General features: G+C 42.9%; 1 protein-coding gene across 1 annotated transcript in view; it reads left to right on the forward strand.

Moving 5' to 3' along the window:
* The first annotated feature begins 1,394 nt into the window (after positions 1-1,394).
* EFCAB6 (EF-hand calcium binding domain 6) overlaps positions 1,395-16,573 on the forward strand; it is a 153,835-nt gene continuing 138,656 nt past the window's right edge. Inside the window, exon 1 of the mRNA XM_043538022.1 lies at positions 1,395-1,502. The gene's annotated coding sequence lies outside the window, so the exon portion shown is untranslated. The remainder of the gene's footprint in view (positions 1,503-16,573) is intronic.

Genomic DNA, 16,573 nt, shown 5'->3' on the forward strand with positions numbered 1-16,573 from the left:
TCAATGAGCTTTAAATCAAGTCCTTACCAGAATATATTATGGTGAGCCCTATCCCTGTTCCCGAAAGCACCCACGTGTACTATAGAGTGATGTAGGGACTGAGCCTGCAGTCTGGTTAATAATAGTGCCATTAGGAAGAGCAGCTCAGCCCTGAGATGTCTGCCAGGATATTTTAGCATGGTAGTGGGTGTGTAACAAGCCAAGCAGTGGCCGTATCCTGAGACTTGCTGTGACTCCTATATGTTGTTCTGCAGGAGCTACATAAGCGAGAGTAGCTGGGGACTGCTCTAATTTATACTAGCCCATCCCAGGGCTTGTGAGCAGGGCAGTGCAGGGCCGCTTACAGTGGCCCTAAAGTGTGCCAGTGCTGGGGAAATTCGCCTCTAACCAGCCTCTGTGGATTAGCAGCCTTTATATGCCATCAGAGCAGAGCACAGGGGCTAAGGTGGGGGACAGAACCCACTTGTAAAAGCCCTTTTTTCCCGTTTGTTGTTGGATTCAAAAGATGTTTATATTTGCCATCTATTAGAAACAGAGGCTCTTGCACTTTATGTTTACAAAATGCTATCTACTCTGTCCAGGCTGTTATACTGCCCCATCACCATTGCACCTGAACCCCCCAAACTAGCTAGGGGGTTGTTTTTATGACAACAATTAGTGGTGGTAGGCAAGATACACACCTCTCAGTAGTGGGCGTATATTATGGGCATGTTAACAATGACTGCTATAATTTTTCCAAGAGAGCCTAGAACACAGGACCAGGGGTGCTGGAGCAATTTGTATAGTGGGGGTGCGGAAAGCCATTGAACCAAACTGTAAACCCTGCATATGGAAACCACTTCAAGCCAGGGGTATTGCAGTATCCCCAGTTCCTGCACCTATGCACAGCCCGGCTGATTGAAATCAGGCTCGATGAATGATAAAGCCCACACGTGCCACGCCTCTCTAGAGTCCCTCAGTCAGGCTGGATTCATTTTGAAGCGTGTCCCCGCCGCTCTCTCATTTGCACGGGTTTTTTTTCCCTTTCTTGCATTTCACTGCAACACCTAGTACATCGGGTCGGAGGGCGGCAGGCAGGTCGGCCCGGCCCCCTTCCAGTGCAAGAGGCACTGAGAGCCGGAGCCACGGGAACCCCGCGCAGCCGACGCTCCTCCAGCGCCCGCCCGCCCCATTCACGCGCCGGCGGCTTTCCAGCCACGCGCATTCGAACCACGCGGCGCGGTCCCGCCCCAGGTGTGCGACCCCCGCCCCCGCCTGCCTCGCGTGCGCCAAGCGGACATCCAATAGGCGCCTGGCTTACTGTTGCCATGTAGCCCCGGCCTCCCGGCCACTCAGAAGCGAAACCCGTTGCTATAGCAACAGCGTCTTAGAAACAGGCGAGAGCTGGTGAGAAGTTTGGGGGAAGCGGAACGTGCCTCTCCCCCCCCCAACCCCCCCCCGCGCACTCCCGGGGCCCAGCCTGTCCCCAGCGCACAGCGGGGCGAGCGGCGCAGGCCGAGCAGGTAACTCACGCCTGGGAGAGCGTCTTCCCCTCGCACCTCTGCGGGGGGGGGCCGGGGTGAGGGGAGAGACCCCAGGAGCTGCTGGCGCCTGGAGGTGGGTGGCTGATGACGGGGGCGGGGGGTGGTTCGGGAGACACCGCCCTGAGCTGTTCCAGCGACGCTGCAAAAGCAGTTCCAGGGGAGTGGGGCTGGTCTGTGGTGAGACTGGAGCGTGGAGACAACGGGGGAGGTGAGCTGTTCCACCAGCGCCCTGTGAAAACTTGCTGCTACCTGTCTTCATTTGCTGCCAGTAGCAGTTACTGATATTAAACTGGTTTCAGAGTAGCAGCCGTGTTAGTCTGTAGCTGCAAAAAGAACAGGAGGACTTGTGGCACCTTAGAGACTAACCAATTTATTTGAGCATAAGCTTTCGTGAGCTACAGCTGTGCATCCGATGAAGTGAGCTGTAGCTCACGAAAGCTTATGCTCAAATAAATTTGTTAGTCTCTAAGGAGCCACAAGTACTCCTTTTCTTTTTGCGAATACAGACTAACACGGCTGCTACTCTGAAACCGATCTTATTTGTGGATTTGTCCTAATTTGCTACCTCTTGCCTTTCCCATCTTCTGGTGCAAGGGTAGCGAATTGTAACCAGTTGCAGATACTTATACGTAAAGTTGTTCTGATTTGCTGACTTGTCCTAATTTCTGCAAAGGCATGCAGAAAAACACTAAGGGCTGCATTGAGAGGCAAAATAACACTTGCAAAAAGCAATCGCCATTAGTGGATTGAATGAAAACAAAGTTTTGAGACCAGGCCAGAAATTCAGTCAGACTGGAAGTCAGATGATTCAAGAGAATAAACTTCTGCTCTAAAAACAAGAAGAAAAAGTTAGAATTAAAAATTCCAAATTAGAAATCACAGTAAAAAACAGAGCAAGTGCAATAGTAGAAACACAGATGTCGTTGCTAAAACTACTAGCAAGTACTTATACATATTTTCAATGAGTATTTATTAAAATATAAATTAAATAGCACAATGACATGCATCTGCACAATAACAAAGGTACATGATGAAGTGCTAAGATCCAAGCAACAGATAAGACAAATTTGTGAACTGCTCTGAGACTTTATGCAGACAGTTACACTGATAAGGGATTCTTTGTTTCTGAGGAGGTATATGTAAAATATTTCACTGAATCAAGCCTCTGCAGCACCTAGGTAGGTTACATCAGACAGAGAGGAGGTGCGGTGACTAGGCATTGGGATGCCTGTGCCTTTAAGACAGGAGTGGGGAACCTACAGCCAGAATCCGTAGGTTCCTACTGGATCTGGCCTGCTTTTTAATTTCATCTGGCCGCAGGCTGGAAGCCCCGAGCCTCGGTGCCTCCCCCATGGGGCTGGAGCCGCAAGCGCTGGCTTGCTGGGTTGCCAGAAGCCTGGTCGGCTCTGCGCAGCTCCTGGCATCTCCTGGCATGTCTCTGCAGCCTCTAGAACAGGGGTGATCAGGGAAGCTCCACGCACTGCCCCCAGCGCTGGCTCTGCAGCTCCCATTGGCCGGGCACTACGGTCAATGGGAGCTGTGGGAGTGGCGCCTGTGAGCATGGGCAGCATGCACTGCGGAGACCTCTGAGCCCCTCCGCCGAGGAGCTGGACATGGCGGCTGTTTCTGGGAACAATGTGGAGCCCCGGCAGGCACGTAGCCTGCCTTAGCCTGCTGCGCCACCAACTGGGAACCACCTGAAGTAAGCGCCACCTGGCCGGAGCCTGCACCCCAAACCTCCTGCCCCAGGTTGGAACCCTCTCCCACACCTTAACTCCCTCTCAGACCCTACACCCTGACCTGCACCCCAACTCCCTGCCCCAGCCCTGAGCCCCATCCTGCACTCCAAACCACTCATCCCCAGCCCCACACCAGACTCCCAGCTGGAGTCCTCACCTCCTCCTGCACCCTAACCCTCCGCCCCAGCCTGAAGCCCCCTCCCATACCCTGAACCCCACATTTCTGTTACCATCCTGGAACCTAGAGCAAGCCCCAAACCTCCCCGCCCCTGCGGGCCTGGAGCCATGAGCGCTGGCTCGCCCTGCTGCGGGAGGATGCCCTGAGCCCTCCCCCACAGGGTTGTGTCAGGCCCATGACTGTTTTTTCCTGTGGGTCAGTGGTCCCTGATAGAAAAAGTTTCCCCATCCCTCCTTTAAGAAAAGGCACTGGCTGTGCCTTTAAGAACCCAGCCCTGGGAAGTCCATGCTGAGACATACTGTCTTGTGAGAGGGGAAATAAAAAAGCCGCTCTGCCCACCCCACCCTATTTTTGCAAATATTGGTGTCTCAGTCCACGGGGGTAACTATTACCCCTCTATCCCTGCCTGTACCAGGGTTTTGCCTTCTGGCAGCACCTCACCTCTGGGATTAACCTTGGCTCCTATTCCCCCCCATCCCTGATTTTGCCCTTCAGCCCCTATCCTAACCCTGCCTCCAGCTCCTTGACCCCCCCAGCCAGTCAATTTCTGCCCCTGCTCAAACCCTGGCCACCCCCCGCCGTCCGATTTGCCCCATTTTAACCCCTGTAAAAAGCTGGGGGCATCATTCTTGGGACTTTCCACTGTTTTCTCATGGAGGAATGATAAGCAAGGAGTGCTGGATTGGGGATGTTTTTGGAAAGGAAAGCAGCTTTTAGTAGGTTAAAGTGGATTGTGGTTATATAATTATATCAGCGATTTTTTGCACTTTTGTTCTTTAATTATAACAAGAAAAGAGACATCTGGCACGGACTTCAGGCCTCTTATTTAGGTGCCTAATGCTCTAATTCTGGAAACACTTTCTATGCACAACATATAATTGCCTATGCAATTCATTTTCACTAGATATCACTAAGGCCCAGGGCCAGATCCTCAGTTGTGCTGAGTTTAAATTCAATACAGTTTACTCTTGAGGGAATTCTGTACCACTGTGCACAGGCAGAATTTATGTCACTCACAGATTTTTTTCCCCCCTCAGAAAATAGATTCTGCGAGTCAGTGCTGAAATTGTACCTTTCGCCCACCAGGGGCTGCTGTGGCAGCAGAAGAGAGGTCAGCCAGTTCACTGGTGGGGGCAGCCAGCTGTGGAGAGGGAGGGGGCAGTGGTTGCCTTCCTCATAGTACCTTGCCTGTGGGGCCAAGTGAGGAGGTATGGGATATGGGATGGTGGGACACGGACAGTGCAAGGCATACAGGGCTACTGGGGGGGTTGAGAAGGGCCAGTGGGTTGAGGGGACAAAGTGTGCCAGGGGCACAGGAGCTAGTGGGATGACAGCACTGAGCCAGGGGCTGAATGGGAGTGGGAGTGCTTTGCCACATAGAGACGGGGGCAGGGGGTGCAATGACACATGGGGACAGGGTGGAGGGGTGGCTGAGTGGGGGTGCAGGGACACATGGGGATAAGGGGGAGGGAAGAGTGCAGGAACACATGGGGACAGGGGCAGATGTGCCTGACTGAATGGGAGAGATTAGGGGTCAGCCAAGATCTGCATGGGGAAGGCTCCCTAGCAAACCCCTCCCTCCCCAACCTGTTTTATACTTCTCCCGTCCACACCCCAACCCTCCAGGTTTACTCACAGCAATTACTTCCCTTTCCCTTAGCTCCTCCATTACCTCTGACTATCCCAAGCCTTTGCACTGCTTCTGAGGGGTGTGGAAAATACATTTCTGTATTGTGTTTAAATGAATTATTACTCAACGTTCTGTATTAATAAGTCTACTAAGGAATCTGTCAAAAAAACATTTCCTGAATCTTTTTTGTTGTCTATATTGTAACAAACATACTTGCTGACAGGTATTTTGAAATAAATTGCCAAAATAAGTGAAACTGGCGTGATCTATATTTTGTTATTTTGACAAATAAAATATGCACAATTTTGCAGAATTTTAAAATATTGTGTACTGAATTTTTTGTGCAGAATGTTTCTTTTTTTTTGGTGCAGATTCCCCCCAGGAGTAACAGTTAAGCAAAGTAGGAAAGAAAGCTAGCTTTTAGCTGTCTGCTCCCCAACCACTGGAGCTGAGGATCTGGCTCCAAGAGTTTAGCAGGACTGGAAAAAAAAGTAGACATTTATATGGCTAATGAGAGCATCCACAATTGCATTGGATAGGACTGAAAATTATTTTTTTACAAACGGATATAAACCTCATACTTCAGGAAATAAAGCATCTTCTAGTTACCTTGGATTAGGAAGAAACTTTCCCTATGTGCAGGTTATTCCATAATTGTCCATTCTTTCCCTGGGAAGCTTTGTTGTATTACTTTAGCTGGAATATGTGGGCCCAAAGGGTAAAAGGTGTTAACATAATCCAATTACTGTTCAATATTAAACAGTTTTAAACCAGGTTTGGGGTTTGGTATACAGAGACTTTAGTCTGCTTAGTTTCATGGCAAACATACTTTAAAAAATCCTTTTAACCCTTTATTAAAGATAAAGGAAAAAACAGTTGAACTGTAAAATATTAAGTAAGGTTTTCATTTTAACATTATCCCCTGTTCCCTTTTTCTTTAGATTGTCAGACAAGGGATTTTTTTTCCTTCTAAAAAATCTCTCAGTCTCAGATGATAACTAGTGTCCGTTTGGGGAAAAAAGTAGAAGCTAGTTGAGATGGGTGGAGCTGTTATTATTTGTTAAAGTCCGACCCCATTTATTAGAAGACAAAACAAAGCAAACATATACAAAGATGAATGAAAGGAACAGCAAAGACAGAAAAAAGTGTAGCTTCTGTTTCTGGTGTTGACTCTCACTTGGAACCTCACAGCTGGAGAAACACAGGCACAGCACATGGTCTTATAGGGCCCACTCCAAGACCTAACAAACATGTACCACCATCAGACTCTCTAGGGCATTGCTTTTTGCTGCCTCTTCCTGGTCACAGGCTTACAGCAGTGTTGCAAAATGTATAGTCTTGGCTAAATGTATCAGATGGAAGGAACGAGGAGAGAGATAGGAAAGAGAAGAAATAAGATGGAGAAGGGAAAGGAAACATAGCAGGTGGGGGGAACACATTATGTCTCACATCCCAGGTAATACCTGAGATTCAGCTGGAGCCAGTGGAGATGGCAGTGTTATCTGGGTCCCTTCCTCTAGCCCAGTCTAGTCAGGATATCTGTTAGGATTAGGATAAAGAAGGTCTGGGGTCCTAGGAGACAGTGGGGGTGGCAGCCATGATGGTGAAGCTTGCTCCTTTCTCTTCTCTAATCTTTCAGTCAACCCAGCATCGCAGTAGCCTCAGTCTGTTCGTCCATCAATTTTCCTTTCAAAGCCTCTTTTTGAGGACCCCAAAAGGGAACGATGGACAATATAGCCCATCCTCTAGTTATTTTGTCCCTCAGTTAAGTTTAATTACAAGATTAACTGATTTCTGATCCCACTCTGTTCTTTGTCTTTGTTTTTTGGTGCAGCAGCCTCATCATGCGAGGCTATGATCGCCACTTTCTTGATTCATTTTAGCCAAGTGGTTTTTAAAAATATCCTTTCACTCAGTCTAGCATCCTGAAAGAAACACAGCCAGGATATTTTTTTTTTTTTTGCACTATTCCATTTCTCTGACATTCTCACCAGTCCCTTTAGGGAAAAATCTTTGATTCCAAGCCAACTCAATTGTTCATAAAGAAACTTTCTTTCCATAGAATATTGTCCACAATGGCATAGACATGATCAACAGCTTCTTTGGTTTGGAACACATTACACAGCCCATCTTTATGTCTTTTTAATAAGTTTAACTTATCATTTATGGTACAATGAACTGTTGCACTCTGTAAATGACTACTTCACTTTTTCTAGCATGACTGTGGAGTATAGTATTATCTTTGATTTTTGAGCATACTTCATAAGACATTGGTTCTTTTGTTTCCTTGATCCATAGTTCTTGCCATTCCTTCGCAAGCTCCGTTGTGACCACACTTTAAAATTCTTGTCAAGTTAAGTGTATTTTTTTGAGCTTGTTTTGCTGCTTTGTCATCCATTTCCAGGTATGCCACTATGCACCAGAATTCATGCTACCTGTATTGTTACACAGATACCTGCTTGCATTATTTCTGTAGTTAGGAACATTATTTCACTGATTATGCTTTCCAAAGTCCCTGTTCTAATTATCATAATGCCAGACAAGGAATCAGATAAAATTACAACTGCAGCCAGATGTACATCTCACATCCAGGTTATTGCCAATATTATCCCCATTAATTCAGCCATCAGAATAGTCACATAATTCAATAGCCTTTTAGATTTCTGGATTCCTAGGAACATAGAATGCTGTTCCCATCTACCTGTGCTGTCATCTTTTGACCCATCTGTATAGACTTGACAAAGCTGTCCCCATTTTTCTAAATAAATTCAGAAATTTCATTGGTCATAATTAGGGCTGTCAATTAATTGCTGTTAACTCACGCGATTAACTCAAAAATATTAATCACGATAAAAAAATTAATCACGATTAATCGCAGTTTTAATCGCACTGTTAAACAATAGAATACCAATTGAAATGTATTAAATATTTTGGATGTTTTTCTACATTTTCATATATATTGTGTTCTGTGTTGTAATTGAAATCAAAGTGTATATTATTTTTGATGACAAATATTTGCACTGTAAAAATGATAAAAATAATATTTTTCAATTCACCTCATACAAGTACTGTAGTGCAATCTCTTTGTTGTGAAATTGCAACTTACAAATATAGATTTTTTTTTTGTGACAAACCTGCACTCAAAAAACAATATAAAACTTCAGAGCCTACAAGTCCACTCAGTCCTACTTCTTGTTCAGCCAATTGCTAAGACAAACAAGTTTGTTTACATTTACAGGAGATAATGCTGCCCTCTTCTTATTTACAATGTCACCAGAAAGCGAGAACAGACATTTGCATGGCACTTTTGTAGCCGGCATTGCAAGGTATTTATGTGCCAGATATGCTAAACATTCGTATGCCCCTTCATGCTTTGGCCACCATTCCAGAGGACATGCTTCCATGCTGATGACACTTGTTAAAAAAATAATGTGTTAGTTAAATTTGTGACTGAACTTCTTGGGGGAGAATTGTATGTCTCCTGCTGTTTTACCAGCATTCTGCCGTATATTTCATGTTATAGCAGTCTCGGATGATGACCCAGTGCACTTTGTTCATTTTAAGAACACTTTCATTGCAGCTCTGACAAAACGCAAAGAAGGTACCAATGTGAGATTTCTAAAGATAGCTACAGCATTCAACCTAAGGTTTAAGAATCTTAAGTGCCTTCCAAAATCTGAGAGGGACGAGGTGTGGAGCATGCTTTCAGAAGTCTTAATAGAGCAACGGTCCGATGGGGAAACTACAGAACCTGAACCACCAAAAAAGAAAATCAACCTTCTGCTGGTGGCATCTGACTCAGATAATGAAAATGAACATGTGTTGGCCTGCACTGCTTTGGATTGTTATCGTGCGGAACCCGTCATCAGCATGGACACATGTCCCCTGGAATGGTGGTTGAAGCATGAAGGGACATATAAATCTTCAGCGCATCTGGCACATAAATATCTTGCGATGCTGGCTACAACAGTGCCATGAGAATGCCTGTTCTCACTTTCAGGTGACATTGTAAACAAGAAAAGGAGTACTTGTGGCACCTTAGAGACTAACCAATTTATTTGAGCATAAGCTTTCGTGAGCTACAGCTCACTTCATCGGATGCATACTGTGGAAACTGTAGCTCACGAAAGCTTATGCTCAAATAAATTGGTTAGTCTCTAAGGTGCCACAAGTACTCCTTTTCTTTTTGCGAATACAGACTAACATGGCTGTTACTCTGAAACCTGTCATTGTAAACAAGAAGCAGGCAGCATTATCTCCTGCAAATATAAACAAACTTGTTTGTCTGAGGAATTTGCTGAACAAGAAGCAGGACTGAGTGAACTTGCAGGTTCTAAAATTTCACATTGTTTTATTTTTGAATGCAGGTTTTTTGTACAGAATTCTATATGTGTAAGTTCAACTTTCATGATAAAGAGATTGCACTACAGTACTTGTATGAGGTGAATTGAAAAATACCATTTCTTTTGTTTTTTTTACAGTGCAAATATTTGTAATCAAAAATAAATATAAAGTGAGCATTGTACACTTTGTATTCTGTTTGTAATTGAAATCAATATATTTGAAAATGTAGAAAACATCCAAAATATTTATATAAATGATACTGTATTCTATTATTGACAGAATTTAAATCCCCACTCATTTCCCCACTTGGAAATTTTCTACAGTGCTTAATTTCTCTTTTCCATGACTACTTTAAGTCTTTTGTGCTTAGTCCATATAGCACAATCATCTGTGAAAAGGGAAATACCTATTCCTATCTGTACACTTTCCGGGAGGTCATTTATCATAATGGATAACAAAGTAGAGCTGATAAAACTCCCTTGTGGAGTTCCATTTGTAAGCTTGTAGGTATTTGATAAATTTATTCCCACTTTGACCTGTATAGCTCTTTCACTTAAAAAGTCCCCTATCCACCAGAAAATTCTCCCTTTTATTCCAATTTTGGCTAGTTTGTATAGGAGGCCTTCCCTCCACAGCATATCCGACGCTCTTTCAATTTTCCGGAAGACTGTTATCATGAAGATTTTAGTCATCATGCTTATTTGTATCTCCATTTCTAGTCTCACTCCATGGTCAACTGTGCACCTTCCTTTTCTGAAACCACTTTGTACCTCAGTTATAATATTATTTTTCTCCAAATATTCCACTACCTTGCTTGGTTTCCTAATTGGTATCACCAATGTTTGTTTCCATTCTATTCGTAGCAGTCCTTTCTCCCATATACCATTATATAACCTCAATAGAATCTTTGGACTCCCTTCTGACAAGTGTTGAAGCATTTCATTACTTATATTATCTTTGCCTGGAGCTGTAATTTTTCATTTTTCTAATGATTGCAATAAGCTCCTGCATACTAAATTTTTTGTTTCGCACATCATCAGTATATTCTCTGCAGCCATTTAATAGTTCATAGTTTTCCTCAATAAACCTCCTTTTTTCTCACGAAACTCATTGTTTTGATTTGTATCATTACTGACCTTTTGGAATTCTTTTGCTAAAATGTCTGCCATCCTTTCCTAAGCTTGAGACCTCAATTTAATTGTTTACAATGGGACCAGGTATACATTTACTTTTACTTCAAATTCCATTCATTTTTTTGAATTTACTTATAGATTTTTGAAAGCTTTAAATCTTTGTTGAATTTCACACAGAAATTTCTCCAACTTTCTTTTTTTTCATTTTTGACAATCCTTTGTGCCACTGCCTTACAATTTATTTATAATTTGTTAAGTCTTTACTATTCATTGTGTGTTTTGCTTGCTTGTATGCCTTATTTGTTTCCTTAATTGCTAATTTGCAAACTTCATTCCACCAGGGAACTGGATTTCTAGGTCAGGGGCAATTTGATGTTTTGTAGATGGCCAGATCAGCTTCTGCTGTAATTCCTTTTATTACATAGTTGTAGAATTCTCCTAGGTTGTCACTTGTACCAGTTAGTACATAAATATTCATCACATTCAATCTTGAAAAGGCCCCAGTCAGCTTTTTGAAAATTCCATCTAGGAACTCCTTATGTGTTTTCAACATTTCCTCTTCCTTGGTACTCAATCCGCATAGGGAAGTTATCACTTCCCATTCTGTCGTCTTTATGAATTTCCAGTTGCATTTACTGGCTATATTAATTTGTTGCAATTAACCATTCCAAAACAGAAAAGGATCCATCCACTGAATTAAATCTAGTAGGTGCTCCTGTGTTCAATATCACCAAGTTATGCAAACCAATAAATTGTTTTGCGCATTTACCATTTTGGTCAGTTTTCTTACTTCTCCATAGCTCATTATGACTAATAAAGTCTCTTCAAATTATGAATGGGTTTTTGACATTATTAACTAGTTTTTCTAATTCCAAAATAACTAATTTTTACATGGATTATAAACATTATAAATCTGTATTTCAGAGTTTTTGTTCTGCATGGGAATCTGAATAGCATTATATTCAAAATTTAGTTTATGCACATTCATTTCTATGTAACGGAGTCCCTCATTTGTAAATATAAAGAACCCCCCCTTATCTGGTAGCCTTTTGATCCCTCTGGAGATCAGATCCTTGTAGATTGACTCAAATTTACTTATTAGCCATGTTTCTTGCATACATACATATCAGGCTTTTTTCCCATTTCAGTGATGGCTTTCTTAAATTCCTGTCCCTGCATTATTATACTATGCATATTCCAGCTAAGGATAGTTAAGACCATGTTATTTAAGCTGTATTATTGCCTTCATGTAAAATCACATGAATGCAGTCTATCAAGAGGTTCAAGTATCAAGAGGTTGTCTATTTTTAGATATTTTTCTGCTGCTTTTGCTATGATTTTAATCCTTTCATTTTTTTCCCCATCTGCAAACTGCAGTCAATTATTTCTGTAATGAACACTATAAATTTCTCTTTACCTACAAGTAATCTTCTCATATTCTCCTCCCTGACCGGAGATATGTTCTGCTGCCCCCGTACATCTTGAATATTTTTCTATTTTCTGCAGTGGATACCATTTGATAGCCTCCATGTATGATGCTTTTTGAATTATTTTATCTTTTGTATTTCTGTAACTCGTTCTGCTGCTGCACGTCATTTATATGTTGCCTGTGCTTTCCCCCACAATTGCTGCATTTAGGTGCTGTTCCTTCTACATAGTTCTCATGTGAGTGATTTCCTCCACATTTACTGCACCTCATTATTCCCTTACAAATGACTGCCATGTGTCCAAACCTTTGACAATTATAGCACTCACAGGAGGGTGGCAGAGCAGGGAATATATGGTTTAACCCAGAAAGAATTGATACCCTATTTGGATCCTATCCAGCAGTGTCCCACTTTTAAGTGATATGCCTACCACCATAGATGGCTAGTTTTCGCCCTCTCTTCTATAAGTAGCTGTTTAACAAACTATACTTTATCTTCATCTATATTCTTCTTACTGTCATCCACAGAGAATCTTATTGGCACTCCATGTATAGCCCCTCTGGCTTCTATCAGGAATAGAGGCAGTTCACAAGTAACTTCCATTTTCCCTAAGGATATAGTTTTAAGAAGTTTTTCAGCTTGCTCCTTATGTGTACATTCTATCAGTAGATTTGCACCATCACTTTACTTTAGCCGTTCCACCATTTTCAGAGGGTTAATGTTTCCTATGTTCGCATCTTCTGGCACTGATTCAACAGTTATGAAATGCTGACTTTTGTCCTGTTTTTGTTTCTCATTTCTATGCATTCCTTCTTCAAATCCTGATATAGCTGGTCTTCCCCCCCGACCCCTGCTTTTTCCTGATCTGAGACCATTCCTGCTTCTCCTTCATGCTCCAAGACAACTTTCTCTTTCCCCACTTGCTTCCATTGTCAGTTTCAGTGTTCAGTCACCTTTCAGCTGGGGGGGAGGGGGGAGGTAGGGCTTGCCACAGTCCTCCATCCAGCCTGCTCCTGCATCCCGGCCTCACTACCATAAGCCAGACACCAGCACTAAGCCTGACTCCACCCCAGCCAGCCCCTCTCCAAACTCAGGCCACAGCCAGTCTGCCCCTCACACTGTTCTTGTTTACCAGGCATGACCTTAATACGGTTGTTGAATTATTGCAGTAAGCCTTTTTCTTTGGGGTGCTGTGTTCCCCTGCTAGGAGTAGGAAAGGTGCAGTTGCTGCATTATGCAAAGAGCCGAAGCTACTATTTTGCCTGGCTTTTACAGGACCTCACAATGTTGGGAAGATGGTTCTTAAACTCTCACTTCAGTTCACCCAGCATAAGGATAAAGCAAAATCCAGCTTTAAATATGCAGGCTTTCAAGAATCAACCTCTTCCCATCAAGTCATGGAAAGAGAACGAGGTGGGGTAACAGACATAGAGTAGCAGTATGTTAATTCAAGGCTTCATGATTACATTCAGAGATGCAGATAAGCAAAGAAAGATTGTGAAAACCTCAGTTATGAGATGTAGTATGTGTCCTTACTTGTTCTTTGTCGATTACAGCGACAAAAGGCTCTATCAAGCAAGCAAGAGGGAGGATAAAACAATGGGTAAATAAGTATACAGGACTCTGATCCCCTTCCTTTGAATTAGATATTATAAGAGGACTTGGATTTTTAAAAACATAGAAAACGTCTTTGCTGCATTTTCTCTATCTCACCATACACAATATAATAAGTACAAAAAAGATAGTGTGAAGAAGTATCAGCAGTACAACAACCTAAAAAGCCAGGAAATCAGTTTGTATTTGGGAGAAAAGAAAAAGACTGCCACATATCAAGCTGTTTCTGCAATCTGCCACCAAACCAGAAATGGAATACAAAATGGAACGATTGTGTAAAACCCATCTGTCCCATAACCACTGTGAAAAGTACCCATTACACAGAAACTTGATGTATGGACTTAGGGAACACATTCATAAACATTGTCATGCCAATAAATATATTTAAATTGGAACAAATAGAGGGCAAGATCCTCAGTTGATGCAAATTGCTGTAGCTCCACTGAAGTCATCAAAGTCAATGGATCTATGCTGATCTATACCATCTGAGGATCTGGCCTGGAGATTATTGATAGTGTATTTAAAAAATCCTCAGTGAGTCTAATCATATGCACCAGTGTAAACCAGGAAGAACTCCATTAAATCAGGATTCAGAGTAACAGCCGTGTTAGTCTGTATTCGCAAAAAGAAAAGGAGTACTTGTGGAACCTTAGAGACTAACCAATTTATTTGAGCATAAGCTTTCGTGAGCTACAGCTCACTTCATCGGATGCATACTGTGGAAAGTGTAGAAGATCTTTTATACACACAAAGCATGAAAAAATACCTCCCCCCACCCCACTCTCCTGCTGGCAATAGCTCATCTAAAGTGACCACTCTCCTCACAATGTGTATGATAATCAAGGTGGGCAATTTCCAGCACAAATCCAGGGTTTAACAAGAACGTCTGGGGGTGGGGGGTTAGGAAAAAAGAAGGGGAAATAGGTTACCTTGCATAATGACTTAGCCACTCCCAGTCTCTATTCAAGCCTAAGTTAATTGTATCCAATTTGCAAATGAATTCCAATTCAACAGTTTCTCACTGGAGTCTGGATTTGAAGTTTTTTTGTTGAAGAATTGCAACTTTCATGTCTGTAATCGCATGACCAGAGAGATTGAAGTGTTCTCCGACTGGTTTATGAATGTTATAATTCTTGACATCTGATTTGTGTCCATTTATTCTTTTACGTAGAGACTGTCCAGTTTGACCAATGTACATGGCAGAGGGGCACTGCTGGCACATGATGGCATATATCACATTGGTGGATGTGCAGGTGAACGAGCCTCTGATAGTGTGGCTGATGTGATTAGGCCCTGTGATGGTGTCCCCTGAATAGATTCGTGGGCACAGTTGGCAACGGGCTTTGTTGCAAGGATAGGTTCCTGGGTTAGTGGTTCTGTTGTGTGGTTGCTGGTGAGTATTTGCTTCAGGTTGGGGGGCTGTCTGTAGGCAAGGACTGGCCTGTCTCCCAGGATTTGTGAGAGTGTTGGGTCATCCTTCAGGATTGGTTGTAGGTCCTTAATAATGCGTTGGAGGGGTTTTAGTTGGGGGCTGAAGGTGACGGCTAGTGGCGTTCTGTTATTTTCTTTGTTAGGCCTGTCCTGTAGTAGGTGACTTCTGGGAACTTTTCTGGCTCTATCAATCTGTTTCTTCACTTCCGCCACTTTACAACTACAATACCCACCTGCGGAAGTGAAGAAACAGATTGATAGAGCCAGAAGAGTTCCCAGAAGTCACCTACTACAGGACAGGCCTAACAAAGAAAAAAGATAGAACCACTAACCCAGGAACCTATCCTTGCAACAAAGCCCGTTGCCAACTGTGCCCACATATCTATTCAGGGGACACCATCACAGGGCCTAATCACATCATCCACACTATCAGAGGCTCGTTCACCTGCACATCCACCAATGTGATATATGCCATCATGTGCCAGCAGTGCCCCTCTGCCATGTACATTGGTCAAACTGGACAGTCTCTACGTAAAAGAATAAATGGACACAAATCAGATGTCAAGAATTATAACATTCATAAACCAGTCGGAGAACACTTCAATCTCTCTGGTCACACGATTACAGACATGAAAGTTGCAATTCTTCAACAAAAAAACTTGAAATCCAGACTCCAGCGAGAAACTGTTGAATTGGAATTCATTTGCAAATTGGATACAATTAACTTAGGCTTGAATAGAGACTGGGAGTGGCTAAGTCATTATGCAAGGTAACCTATTTCCCCTTGTTTTTTCCTAACCCTCCCCCCCCAGACGTTCTTGTTAAACCCTGGATTTGTGCTGGAAATGGCCCACCTTAATTATCATACACATTGTAAGGAGAGTGGTCACTTTAGATAAGCTATTACCAGCAGGAGAGTGGGTTTGTGTCGGGGCGGGGGGGAGGTGGTGAGAAAACCTGGATTTGTGCTGGAAATGGCCCAACTTGATTATCACACACATTGTAAGGAGAGTGATCACTTTAGATAAGCTATTGCCAGCAGGAGAGTGGGGTGGGGGGAGGTATTTTTTCATGCTTTGTGTGTATAGAAGATCTTCTACACTTTCCACAGTATGCATCTGATGAAGTGAGCTGTAGCTCACGAAAGCTTATGCTCAAATAAATTGGTTAGTCTCTAAGGTGCCACAAGTACTCCTTTTCTTTTTATTAAACCAGGAATAGCTCTAAGGAGTTATTTCATTGAACTCAGTTGAATTAATCCTGATTTATTCACTGGAGTTATTCAGATATAAAACTGGTAAAAGTGAGAAGTGAATCAGGACCTTAGATTAAGAGGTTCTTTGTTTTTGTTTTCTGCTGGACTAACATAGGGCTCGATCCTGGTCTACTGAAGTCAAAGGAAGTTTTGCCATTGACTTAGCTGGGAACAGAATTGTGCCAATAGTTACAACTTCTTTGTCTTAACCTAGATAGTAGCACATGCAGTTATTTATGCCACAGTTGCTTGAACAGTCCATTTGCTAGCAAATCGATTGATATATATCTTTGGCAACA

This window comes from Chelonia mydas, chromosome 1 (genome assembly GCF_015237465.2).
Source record: "Chelonia mydas isolate rCheMyd1 chromosome 1, rCheMyd1.pri.v2, whole genome shotgun sequence".
Taxonomy (NCBI): domain Eukaryota; kingdom Metazoa; phylum Chordata; order Testudines; family Cheloniidae; genus Chelonia; species Chelonia mydas.